We start from the raw sequence: 12831 nt of genomic DNA, 5'->3' as shown, positions 1-12831 counted from the left end.
TCTCTTGACCTCTCAACAAAGTTCTGTATTTCTAGGTTGAATACGGTGAAGCATAGATGTTAAAATCATTTCTTCCTTTCAAGAAATGGTTTTGGAATTATAGTCCTTTGTATGTAATAGGCAGTCAAGACACCCCTGTCAGGGGAACATGTAGGTAACAGTTGGGAAGACAAGTAGTGAGAGAAAAGAGGATCAGCTTCCTCACATTAGCTTTGGGACAACTACCTTTTAGAATTGTCCCTTGTGTTTCCTTGGGCCCTGTTGGTGACCAAACTAGGGACAGAACTTCATCTGACCGCCTATGTTACAGTCTCACAGTCTGGCGTCCTTATCTCCTAAAGAAAAACAAAACATGGTCACAAATGAATTAAAATAAGAGAATTCAATTTTTAAAAAATACTTACATAGCAGACTGAGGAAAAAGAACTATTATAATCATTAATGGGTTATTAATGCTGTTGTAAAGCTACTGTCTATCTAATTTAGCTTAATAGTTTTATTATTCCTGAAAAACATATATGTTTTGTTCTCTTTTTTACTACTATATTATTTCTGTATAAAATACAGATATAGAGAGTTATATAGAGAGAGTTCTATAGATAGTTCTATGTAGATATCTAGAATTAAAATGTAATGCTGTGATAGTTGAAATGAGTGCTGTGCTGGGTATGAGGCTACCAGGTTCTAATTCCATCTTTTCCATTGAGTGGCTATGTGACCTTGGGACAATAAGACATTAAGAAGACACAACCTCTCTATTTCCTCATGGTCTACATTGTCCTTAGAGTTCCTTCAAGTTCTAAACGTTTTTTGATTCTAAAGCTTAATATAAAAAGTAAAAGGATGTGTGTTGAACCGCTAGAAGAGAAGTTAAGAATGTGGCTTTACTTATGCATACAATGGGATGCTATACAGACATTAAAAATGAATGAACTAGATCTACACATTCAACATAAAAATAGATCCCAAGAATATAAAGTTGAGAGGAAAAAATGATAGAAATGATATCCACACAAGTTTTAAAAATATACCAAATTGGTCTATATGTTTTTATGAATATGTACATATATAGTTAAAGTGTAAGTATATGGATAGGTAGGATGCACAACAATTTCAGTAAATTTGGTTGTATGGGGGCATGGAGAGAAATGGGATGGCTGGGGCAGGGGCTTTGATGATTTCTACAATGCTTTCGTTCTTTAGAAAATTCTGAAACAAATATTTCAAAATGTTAGTTTTTGTCAAATTGTGGGTGGTGGGAACATGGTTATTTGTTTTACAATTCTCTGTACTTTTCATCATTTTAAAATATTTAAAATTTTAAACATTTTAAGAATTATAACTGAAAATTGAAAAAAGAAAACAACATGATCTTCTCAATGAGGTCTACCCTGATACCCTTCTTAAAATTGCAACTAACCTTATCACCTCTTATAATTCTGCTCCCTCTTACCCTGCTCTACTTGTTATTTCTACCGTCACATGTATCCGTATCATTTCCTAACACATCATACAATCTATTTATCATTTTTTGTCCATCTCCCCTGACTAAAATGGATGCTCTATGAGGGCAAAGATCTCTGTAGGTTTTGCTCACTGTTGTATCTTAAGTGCCGAGAATAGTGCCTGGCACACAAGAGGTACCCCAGAAACGTTTGTTCGGTGAATGTATGGTGTCAGAACCTGGCTGACTATGTTCAAATCCTGCTGCTACCACCTACTAGCTGAGGGACCTTGGGCATGTTACTTAAACTCTCTAAGCCTCCATTTCCCTATCTGTAAAATGGGAATTGTAATAGTATCTACCTGTAAAACCCTTTAGGACGGTGTCTGGCATATTGTAAGTACTCAACACATATTAGTTCTTCTTCTCCTTCTCGTTCTCCTTCTCCTTCTCCTTCTCATTCTTATTAAGATCTTATTCATGGTAGTGGCCCTTATCGTGATTCCTGGGCTTTAATGATCTTGAACCTGCAAGAGGTCTGATGAGCAAGTCTGTGTGTTAGGGTACGAGGCAACTAGCAATGACTGAGTATGAGAATAGGGATATTCTAGGTATAAACAGAAGGGGTTCAGAGTATGCCACCCCAAAATATGCCACTCTGGCATAAAGATCATTTTCAGCTGAAGGCAATTGAAAAGAAGCAGGTATAAGAAAAACTCTCTGTCTCCCACTCCCACTAGGAAAGGTAAGACGGTTCTTAATCACTGGAGACAACTCCAGACTCTTATCAGCCAAGAGAAGGCACCAGAGGAATCTACATAGCAAACATTACTGAAACAATCCTTGGGCCAGCCGGGTGGCACAAGCAGTTGAGTGCGCGTGCTCCGCTGCAGTGGCCTGGGGTTCACCGGTTCGGATCCTGGGTGCACACCGACACAGTGGTTGGCAAGCGATGCTGTGGCGGCGTCCCATATAAAGTGGAGGGAGATGGGTATGGATGTTAGCCCATGGCCAGTCTTCCTCAGCAAAAAATGAGGAGGATTGGCAGATGTTAGCACAGGGCTGATCTCCTCACAAATAACAAACAAACAAACAAAAACTAAAACAATCCTTATCTTACGTTACCTCTTCCATATTTACCTTCCACAATTTGCCTCCCTTAAAAGCCTAAACTCGTTTCCTTTGTCTTGTCACTTCTCCACAAATTTATTGTTCTTTGGTTAAGATGCTATACAAGCCCAAGTTCTAACCACTCTTTTGAGTGACTCATCACTTTGCATGTGCTATGCACATGTTAATAAACTCGATTTGTTTTTCTCTTGTTAATCTATCTTTTGGCAGTCTAATTCACAGGACCCTACTCAGAGAGTCTAGGAGGGTAGAGGGAAAAAGTTTTCCCTTCCCTCCATAGTTTATTCTGTCTCATTAATAAAATGTTCAAATATGTGAATGGTCAGTTTACCAGGCTAGAAATAGGCCTATTTTATTTTTGAAGAAAGGTATTTTCTTGGGTTCTTTGCTTTACTTTTTAAAGCATTGAGCATGCTAGAATTAATATTTTTGAAGCTAGACTAATTTCTTCCACTAGCAACTTTTCATTAAAAGAAATTCTCAAATTATCATGACAATGGGGCACATACATGTATTATTATATTTTATATATACCCAAAATTTATCTATCATCAGTTGACTAATTTCATTTTCTTTCCTTACCACTGCCCACTTTTATTAGAGATGTTAAGAGGAGTAGGGTATACGTGACCAACCATTCAAACCCAGGAGGATGAGAAGAAAAAGGTGAAATTTATTCAAACGAATCCTTTCAGCTGAAAAATAACATCCTTTCTCTATTGCTGTTACTTAATCTCATTTCTTCCCTGATTAATAGAAATTCCTTAAAAAATGACTACTTCTTAACTTTTTTTCTTTCCTCTGGCTAATACCAAGGGTGTTCTCTTTGTTCTCATGATTTCCTCCGCTACATTGTGAAATCTATCACACTTATAAAACTATACTTATATAAGTATATGTATATAACATTAAAATAATGATTATCATCACATTAGTTATCTATTGCCATGTAACAAATGACCCCACAATGTAGCAGCTTGAAACAACAAACATATATTATCCCATAGTTTTTGTAGGTCAGTAATCCAGGCACAACTTAGCTTGGTGCCTGTGGCTCAAGGCCTCTAACAAGGTTGTAGTCAGGCTGGTGGTTAAAATTGTGATCTCATCAGAAGGCTCAACTGGGGGAAAATCAACTTTCACTCCACTCACATGGTTGTTGGCAGGGTTGAGTTCCTCACTGGCTGTTGGCCAGAAGCCTCCCTCGGTTCTTTGCTGTGTGGGCTTTTCCAAAGGGTAGCTCACAACACAGCAGTTGGCTGCCCTCAGAGGGAGAGAGAGAGAATGCAGGATGAAGCCACAGTCTTTTTGTAAACAAATGTTGGTATTAAAACCACGTTGGGGCTGGCCCCGTGGTGTAGTGGTTAAGTTCATGCATTCTGCTTCGGTGGCCCAGGGTTCACCGGTTTGGATCCTGGGTGTAGACCTACTCACGGCTCATCAAGCCATGCTGAGGCGGCGTCCACATAGAAGAGCTACAACTTTACAACTATGATACACAACTATGTACTGGGGCTTTGGGAAGAAAAAAGAAAAAGAGGAAGATTGGCAACAGATGTTAGCACAGGGCCAATCTTCCTCAAAAAAACAAAAACAAAAACAAAAAAACCAAACCAAACCAAACAAACAAAAACACCACATCACCTCTGCTGCATATATTCACTACAAGTTAGTCACTAAATCCAGCCTACACTTGAGGAGAGAGGATTACACAAGGATGTGAATACCAGGAGGCAGGGATCCTTGAGCACCATCTCAGAGGCCACCTACCACACCCACTTGACCATTTTTCGAAATGTATGACGGAAGAGTACACAGTGTTCATCCTTTTGGCCTGTCAATAACATGCTCTCTCATGTAATTCTTCCACTGGCTTCCCTGACACTCTTGTTAATTTCGTTAGTTCTCTTCTATTCTTTCTGTTTCTACTCTGAATCCTTTTTCAGTCATTTTCCTCTTCCAACTTTCGATTTTCCATCTCTATACTCACTCTCTCGGAAAGTCCATCTGTCGTGATTGAGACTCCCAGTCCAGCTCTCTCACTTGTGTTCTGTGAAATCCTTTATTTTATTTTTATTTTTTATTTATTTATTTATTTTTGTGAGGAAGATCAGCCCTGAGCTAACATCCATGCTAATCCTCCTCTTTTTGCTGAGGAAGACCGGCTCAGAGCTAACATGTATTGCCAATCCTCCTCCTTTTTTTTTGCCCCCAAAGCCCCAGTAGATAGTTGTACGTCATAGTTGCACATCCTTCTAGTTGCTGTGTGTGGGACGCGGCCTCAGCGTGGCCAGAGAAGCGGTGTGTCGGTGCGCGCCCAGGATCCGGACCTGGGCCGCCAGTAGTGGAGCGCAGGCACTTAACTGCTAAGCCACGGGGCCGGCCCCTGAAATGGTTTGTTAACTTAACCAAGTTGATCTCTCCATTTTCTGCATTCCTATAGTACATAGAGGCAGTGCTATTCTGTTTAACATTTTTTTTCTCTGTTTATCTTGTCTCCCAAGAGATGAAATTTTTGAGAGTGAGGATCATGTTTTCAACTGTTTGCTTATATCTTGAGTGCTCTTTGAGAGTCCTTCCAATTCTAACATTCTGTAACTCAATGACTCATATCTCCTAACACAGTGGAACACGACTTTGTTTTGCTTCATTGAAAATCAATCTATCATATGTTCATCTAATGGGAAGTAACAGGAATTTATTTATTCAATTAATATTTATTGAGTACTTACTATATGCCAGCACTGTGCTAAGTGCTTTGGCACAGAGCAGTGAGGAAGTCAGACATGGTCCCTATTTGTAGGAGCTTATAGTCTCAGGGGACAGATAGAAGTTAAATAACCACACGAATAATTAATTATAATTGTAAAAGTGCCGTGATGGACAGGTATAGAGGCAAAATCAAGTTCTAACAAGCTCCTTATCTTGTCCCCTTGCCTAGTAAAGAAGGGAGTATATTTTTCAAGTGCCACTCTTTTTGACCATTGTCTCTACTTGTCTCACGGTTTGCTTTCACTTTTCTTCCTCTTACGTCATTTCATCATAGTCATAACAACTATCATGTCAACATATTGTCTTTAAAAACTAAACTGTAAATGCGGCTCCTTTGGAAAAAGTCCTCAAGATACGTGATCTGCCCCCTTCCTTGCTTTGCTTCTGGAGCAACTGAGTGGATGTTGATGTCATTGACTGAGATGAGGAACAGTGGAAGGGAAACAAACTTGGCAAGCAAAGTTCATTTGGGACATTTGGGATATATCTGTGATATTAAGTAGGTCTGTCAACTAGGGAGTTGGATACACTTGTCTGGAGTTCAGAAGAAAGGCAGAGGATGGAAAAATAAATTTGACGGTTTTCTTTTTTTTGAGGAAGATTGGCCCTGAGCTAACTTCTGTTGCCAATCTTCCTCCTTTTTTCTCCCCAAAGCCCCAATAGATAGTTATATGTCATAGTCGTACATCCTTCTTGTTGCTCTATGTGGGACACCACCTCAGCACGGCTTGATGAACGGTGCGTAGGTCCCAACCCTAGATCTGAACCAGTGAACACCGGGCCACCGAAGTGGAACACGCAAACTTAACTACTGTGCCACAGGGTCAGCCCCAACAGTTTTCAATGTATAGATGTTATTGAGATCCTGGGTATGAATGAGAAAGCCTAGACTTGTAATCTTGAGGAACTCACAAGTTTAAAGGTTGGGATGAGAAGGAGTTCTCAGCAAAAGAAACTGAGACGAAGGTAGAGAATTTTGAGGAAACAGGGTTTTTGGGGGGAGATATCAAGTTTTGGAGGGATCAAATTCCAGCTTTGCCAGTTATTAACTATGTGACCACACAGGTAATATTGGTCACATCTCAGTTTCTATCTGTGTAGGGGAGATAATTATGCCTGTCTTAGAGAGAGCTAGCATAGAGTGGTGACTAAGTAATAAACTACATGACTCCTAATCTTGGCTCTGACACTTTCTAGCTGGGATATGGGCAGGTTCCCTAATTTCTCTATCCCTCAGTTTTCTCATTAGCAACATAGGCTTAATAGTACCTACTACATTGGTTTATTGTGAGGATTAAATCATTAATGCACATAAAAAGTTTAGGATGATATCTGACACATAGTAAATAATTAATGTTAGCTGTTATTATTATTGAGCTGTTTTAAAACAGAGAACCAATGTATAGGACTTGCCACATAGTAAGTACCCAAAAGATGATAGCTATTGTTGTTAGCTTATTATTATAATTATTAAACTGATATCTAAAGTTGGGTATGAAAAGATTAATTCAAAGTGGTATCCCCGTTTAGATGAGTCTTTCATTAAGTTGGAAGAGAGGAGATAAAACACAATGGAATGGCTATTTCTACAGCTTCCATGGGGAAAATTTAGGGAAGTATAATGTACAAATTATTATGACTGCAGTACAGAACCTTCCCGAAGGAAAATAAGCTAGAAATAACACCCATCCCTTTACCTTATCCTTAGCAACTGACACAAGAAGTGAAGTGACGTCAGACTTTCTGGGTAATAATTTTTTTTCCCAGGTCCATTTCTCAATGTGACAATATCATCCTGGATTATGAAGGCAACCACTTTTCACTTGGATTCTTAAATACTTGGAAGCAGTGACAAGGTATGTTGCCAAAATCAAATTACAATAATGAAGTTAGGGATCATAAAGTCTAATCTACTCATTTTGAAAATGAAACATCTGAGTCACAGACAGGTTACAAATGACTTGCCGTAGTTTCACTGTGTTACACGGAGAGCAGCCAGCCTCTAACACCAGACACCAGGTCTTTGATTCCCAGCCCAGTCCTCTTTGAGCTATCATGGGTACAGATTCAGCAATACACTGGTCTGACCCAGGCAGACATTCTTGTTTTATTATGTATATTGGCTGATCTTGTTAGAACCAGATTATCACGTTCTTATTTTATATTCTGACTGTGCAAAAGGGGATGTCTGTATTATTATGTGTGTGGTACTCAGTTGCATAAGGTGGGGGAAACATCCTAGAATGGGAGGAAATAGTACATGAACACGTGAACTTGGGAATCAGAGAGTCCTGAGTGGAGATTCTATTTAGTAGCCGTGTCATCCTGGGCACGTTATTTAACTACGTTAAGCCCTAGTTTCCCCATCTATAAAAACAAGGGAAACAGTATCTACCAAATAAAATCATTGGGTTCATTAATGACTAACACACACTAAGAAAGATGCATCTGTTTATTTCTCTCCATTCATCCATTCAACCACTCAGTGTTAGAAACTTGAATTAGTTATTTATTTATTTTTTTGTGAGGAAGACTAGCCCTGAGCTAACATCCGATGCCAATCCTCCTCTTTTTGCTGAGGAAGATCAGCCCTGGGCCAACATCCGTGCCCATCTTCCTCTACTTTATATGAGACGCCTGCCCCAGCATAGCTTGACAAGCGATGCACCGGTGCAGGCCCGGATCCAAACCTGTGAACCCCCGGCTGCCAAATCGGAGCGCGTGCACTTTGCTGCGCCACTGGGAGGACCCTTGAATGGCTTTAATAGAAATCACAAGAAGCGATCTGGAATTCTATATTTAGACTGTTAAGAATTGGCATATTACTTGGTAAATAAAAACGGAACTCCAGTCTATGATTGTTTCCTTTAAAATATTCTGTTCTTCTCACTCTTGTTTGATCCTATAGTCCTACATCAGGACACAGGTTTTCCTCCCTCTTCCAAGAAAGCATTTGTAGAGGAGGAAAAACCTTTCCTCTACCCTCTTAGGTTCTTTTACTAAGCTGTGTCAATTAAACTGACAAAAGACAGATTAACAGGGGGAAAAAGTGTAGAAATTTAATTGATGTTTTTAATTGTATGTGCACAGGGGCTCCATAGAAAAGAAGTGAAAAGCCCAAGAAGCAGTTATTTTCAGAAGCTTATATACCATGTTAACAAAGGGTAATAAATTACGGAGAAGTGCCTAGACAAAGCAAAAAGGGGTTTGGGCTTCTAGGGGCAGTAAATTGTGGGAAGGTAAATATATACTGAAACTAATGGAACATAAGGATTATTTTAGTAAGGTTTGTGCAGACTCATCTTGGTGTCGACTTCCCATCTTCCTCATGGCCATAAATCTCCCAAGAGAAGGAATTTATGGCAGGCTTCATTTCTCAGAAGCTTCTGCTTTTAGTCAGATAAAGGGAACTCCAAATAGGTTTCTTTCCGCATTTGTTGATTCTCAATTGCCTTCAGCTCAAAATAATCGATATGCCAAAGTAGCAAATTTTGGGGTGGCATATTCTTTTTTATTTTTTTATTTAAGAATAGCTTTATTAAATACTGAAATGTCTTTTGTGTGTGTGTGTGTATGTGAGGAAGATCAGCCCTGAGCTAACATCCATGCTAATCCTCCTCTTTTTGCTGAGGAAGACCGGCTCTGAGCTAGCATCTATTGCCAATCCTCCTCCTTTTTTTCCCCAAAGCCCCAGTAGATAGTTGTATGTCATAGTTGCACATCCTTCTAGTTGCTGTATGTGGGATGCTGCCTCCGCATGGCCGGAGAAGCGGTGCGTCGGTGTGCGCCGGGATCGGAACCCGGGCCGCCAGTAGCAGAGCGTGCGCACTTAACTGCTAAGCCACGGGGCCGGCCCTGGGGTGGCATATTCTAATCCCCTTCACATTCATTCACTTATTATTCCTTCTATCAAAATGTTATTAAGTGCCTTCTATGGCCCCAGGACACAAAGATTAGTAAGCCATAAATCATAGCTTCAAGGAGCTCAGAGTCTTAATGGGAAAACAAATATAAACAAATTATTCCAATATAGTATAATGAATGTTTTAATAGAGATGTTCAGAGGCTGCTATGGGAACCCAGGTAGAGGTAGGGACCTAATTTGATGTACGTGGGGTGGTGGTGATAAAGAATGACTTCCCAAGGAAATAAGGCTCGAGCTACTAGTCTGGAAACATTCATGCGAGAAAAGGCATTCTAGGCAAAGGCATAATACATGCACTAGGAGAAGAGGAAGTCCAGTATATACAGACTACTAATTGTGGCTAGAACTTAGACTCGTGGGGAAGCAGCAGGAAATGAAACTAGATATATAGGCAAGAGCTATACATTATTAAGGGCTCCCGCTAAGGACTCTAAATTTTACCTTGTAAGTCAGTGGCTTCCAAAGTGGGTTGGCACAAGGGGTATGCAAGATGATCCATTTAGGCAAAAATATTAGAACTTCTATTTTTATTTATTCTTTTCTATTTTGAGCTGTGTACTATAAGGTATACAATTGTGTAGTATTACATATATACACAATTTATATCTAAGTAAATATACACGGATTGGGAGTGTATTCCCTCCTTCCCTCCCCATAGAACTGTATGATCAAAGAAGTTTGGAGACTATTGCCATTGAAGGGTTTTTCCAAGGGGAGGTAAAGGATTAGATTTGTGTTTGAAACAATATTCTCTAAGGTCAGTAGGGGGCAACATTAGAAGCAATTAGGGAGGAGAACCAAGAAGTGGCTGCCAACAGTGTGGGTTTGAGTTGATGTGAGCCTGAACGTAGGCTGTGGCAGTGCGGATATGGAGGAGGACCCAGTCAAGATCTTTTTTATTTTTTTGCTGAGGAAGATTTGCCCTGAGCTAACATCTGTTGCCAATCTTCCTCTCTTTGTATGTGAGCCACCACCACACCATGGCCACTGACAGATGAGTGGTGTAGGTCTGTGCCCAGGAACTGAACCCGGGCCACCGAAGCGGAGTGTGCCAAACTTAACTACTAGGCGACCAGGGCTGGCCCTCAAGATCTTTTTAAAACATACCAATTGCATTTTGATAAGGAATGGTGAGTGGGGACTATGAAACTATTGGGGAGGAAAAACTTTTCCTCTACCCTCTTATATTCTTCATTTGGGAGTGTATGAATTAAACTAACAAAAGACAGATTAACAGGAGAAAAGGCATACAAATTTTATTAATATTTACATGCATAGGAGTTCACAGAAAAGAAGTGAAACAAAGAAGCAGTTAGACTTGGGGGCTTACATACTATTTTAACAAAGGAAAGGGGGCTTGGGTTTCAAGGAATGACAAATCATGGGAAGTGACTAGAAAATATATGGGGAAGTGATGGAAGATAGGGTTATTTTAGTAAGGTCTGTTTATGCAAACCCATCTGGGTGTTGACTCTCTGTCTCTGGTGATAAGAGTCAGTCTCCTCTTCCTGATATGGGGGTTAGGGATGGGGGTGGACGCCTTCACAAAGGGAAATTCATGCTCTGCTTTTAGGCAGATAAGGGGCGATCTAGAGAACTCTTCTGTGTCTGTTGATTCTCAATTGTCTTTGGCTCAAAATAATCTTTATGGCAAAGTGACATATTTTGGGATGGCATATTCTGATCCCCTTTAGCACCATTAACTGAAAGTATAAAAATAGAAAAAGGAGTAGATGGGATTGGATACAAATATTAAGTTCAGTTTTGGAGATTTTAGGTTTGAAGTGTACTGGAATATTTCATCACAGATGTCACACAGCAAAGACTTAGAAATATAGGTCAGGAATTAAAGAATTAAGGCCAGTTAGATGACGTAGGGTTAGCTTTCTCATCACATATCCCTGAGTTCCCCCAATGAATATTGAGTCTGGTTATTCTGCTGGATAAACTGAAGCGAGAGCAGAATGAGAGATGATATTTACAAACCTCTGTCATTGGTTACAATAGCTGAGAACACTTTCTTTTTTTCTCTTTTTTTTTTCAGCTTTACTGAGGTATAACTGACAAATAAAACTGTAAGATATTTGAAGTGCACCTTGTGATGATTTAACTTTTCCCTTTTCTTTTTAATCTTTACCTTAAAGTTCATTGTTGTAGCAGGATTTGTAATCCTGGGGTAAAATTTTTCAGGTGCACTGGTTTCTCACCAGTGTTAAGGCAAAGAAAAGACTGTTTAAGCACTATTTATTCAAATTGCAAAGCCATTTAGATGATTGTGTTTACTGCTGCAAAACTGATTCAGTGACAGCTCAGGCTTATGGAACATATACTATGAACACTGTGCTAAGTGCTTTATTTGAATTACCTCATTTATTATTCACAAAACCCTATGAAAAAGTACCATTACCACAACTTTTAAGAATAAAAAGCTGTCAAGTTCAAATAGCTAGTAAATGTTGAAACTCGAATTTGAATTTATGCAGCCTAACTTCAGAGATGCATGCTTCTTGCTTTCCACTCTGGCTCCCAAATCATTTCTCTTCCGTCCTCTTTCAAAAGCCTTGGCTCCTGTGGGCTTGTTTCTTCTGTCTATACCCCCAGCTACTGCAGCTCTCCAGAAACACCTTCTGTTGTCCTAGTCTGTCCACTTGAATTCACTGAAGTTTTGGCTCTTTCTTCACTATTTTCTTTGCAGCCTCTACTCCTGTCAATCTGTTAACCCCATCCACGCTCACACATGTGCCGCATTTCCTTCAACTTCCCTCCATCCCCAGCTTAAATTCCATGACCCTTCATTATAATCATTCTCTTTCAAACACCCGTAATTCCCTTATTCTTCTCTCTCATTACTCTCATGGAAAAAAAAAAAGCCACCACCCTGATTAAACCTAACTGTTCATCTCTTCTCGAGAAATTGGCATATATAGGCTGGATGGTTTTACTCAACATTCATGAACACAAACCTCAGGTAGCTTTGCAGCATGACCTGGCAATCCTCACTATGCATCTCCTTTGCTTTCACTCTTTAAGGTGTCTCTTTCATATTTTCTCCTCTTTTTTCAAACCTCCTACAGTCTCTCCCTTGCCTCAAGCTTAGCTGATGACTTTGCCTCCAATTTCATTGAGATAAAAGGAACAATCAAACAGGAAGTTCTTCCTAGTCCCCCCTCCAAATCTACAACCTTTTCTGTACATGCATCCGTCTTCTTTGTCCTCCCTCTATCACGGAGAAATGCCTCTGCTTCTATCAAAGGCACTCTTACCACTTGCACTGTATTTTTATTTATTTATTTTTGATGAGGAAGATTGGCCCTGAGCTAACATCTGTTGCCAATCCTCTTTTTGCTGAGAAAGATTGGCCCTGGGCTGACACCTGTGCCCATCTTTCTCTACTTTATATGGGACACCTGCCACAGCATGGCTTGATAAGCAGTGCGTAGGTCCGTGCCCGGGTTCTGAACCTGCGAACCCTGGGCCACCAAAGCAGAGCGTGTGAACTTAACTGCTACGGTACCGGGCCGGTCCCACTACCACTTGTACTTTAGATTCCGTTCCTTCT

The 12831-nt window shown here is 39.9% G+C and overlaps 1 protein-coding gene across 1 annotated transcript in view; it reads right to left on the bottom strand.

The window, feature by feature from the left end:
• SEC61A2 (SEC61 translocon subunit alpha 2) overlaps nucleotides 1-12831 on the bottom strand; it is a 213507-nt gene that overhangs the window by 81198 nt on the left and 119478 nt on the right. The gene's annotated exons all lie outside the window — the stretch shown is intronic.

The sequence above is a fragment of the Diceros bicornis genome, chromosome 36, assembly GCF_020826845.1.
Source record: "Diceros bicornis minor isolate mBicDic1 chromosome 36, mDicBic1.mat.cur, whole genome shotgun sequence".
NCBI classification, from domain to species: domain Eukaryota; kingdom Metazoa; phylum Chordata; class Mammalia; order Perissodactyla; family Rhinocerotidae; genus Diceros; species Diceros bicornis.
The sequence above is the reverse complement of the archived record's forward strand: the minus strand, read 5'-3'. Positions and strand labels throughout refer to the sequence as shown.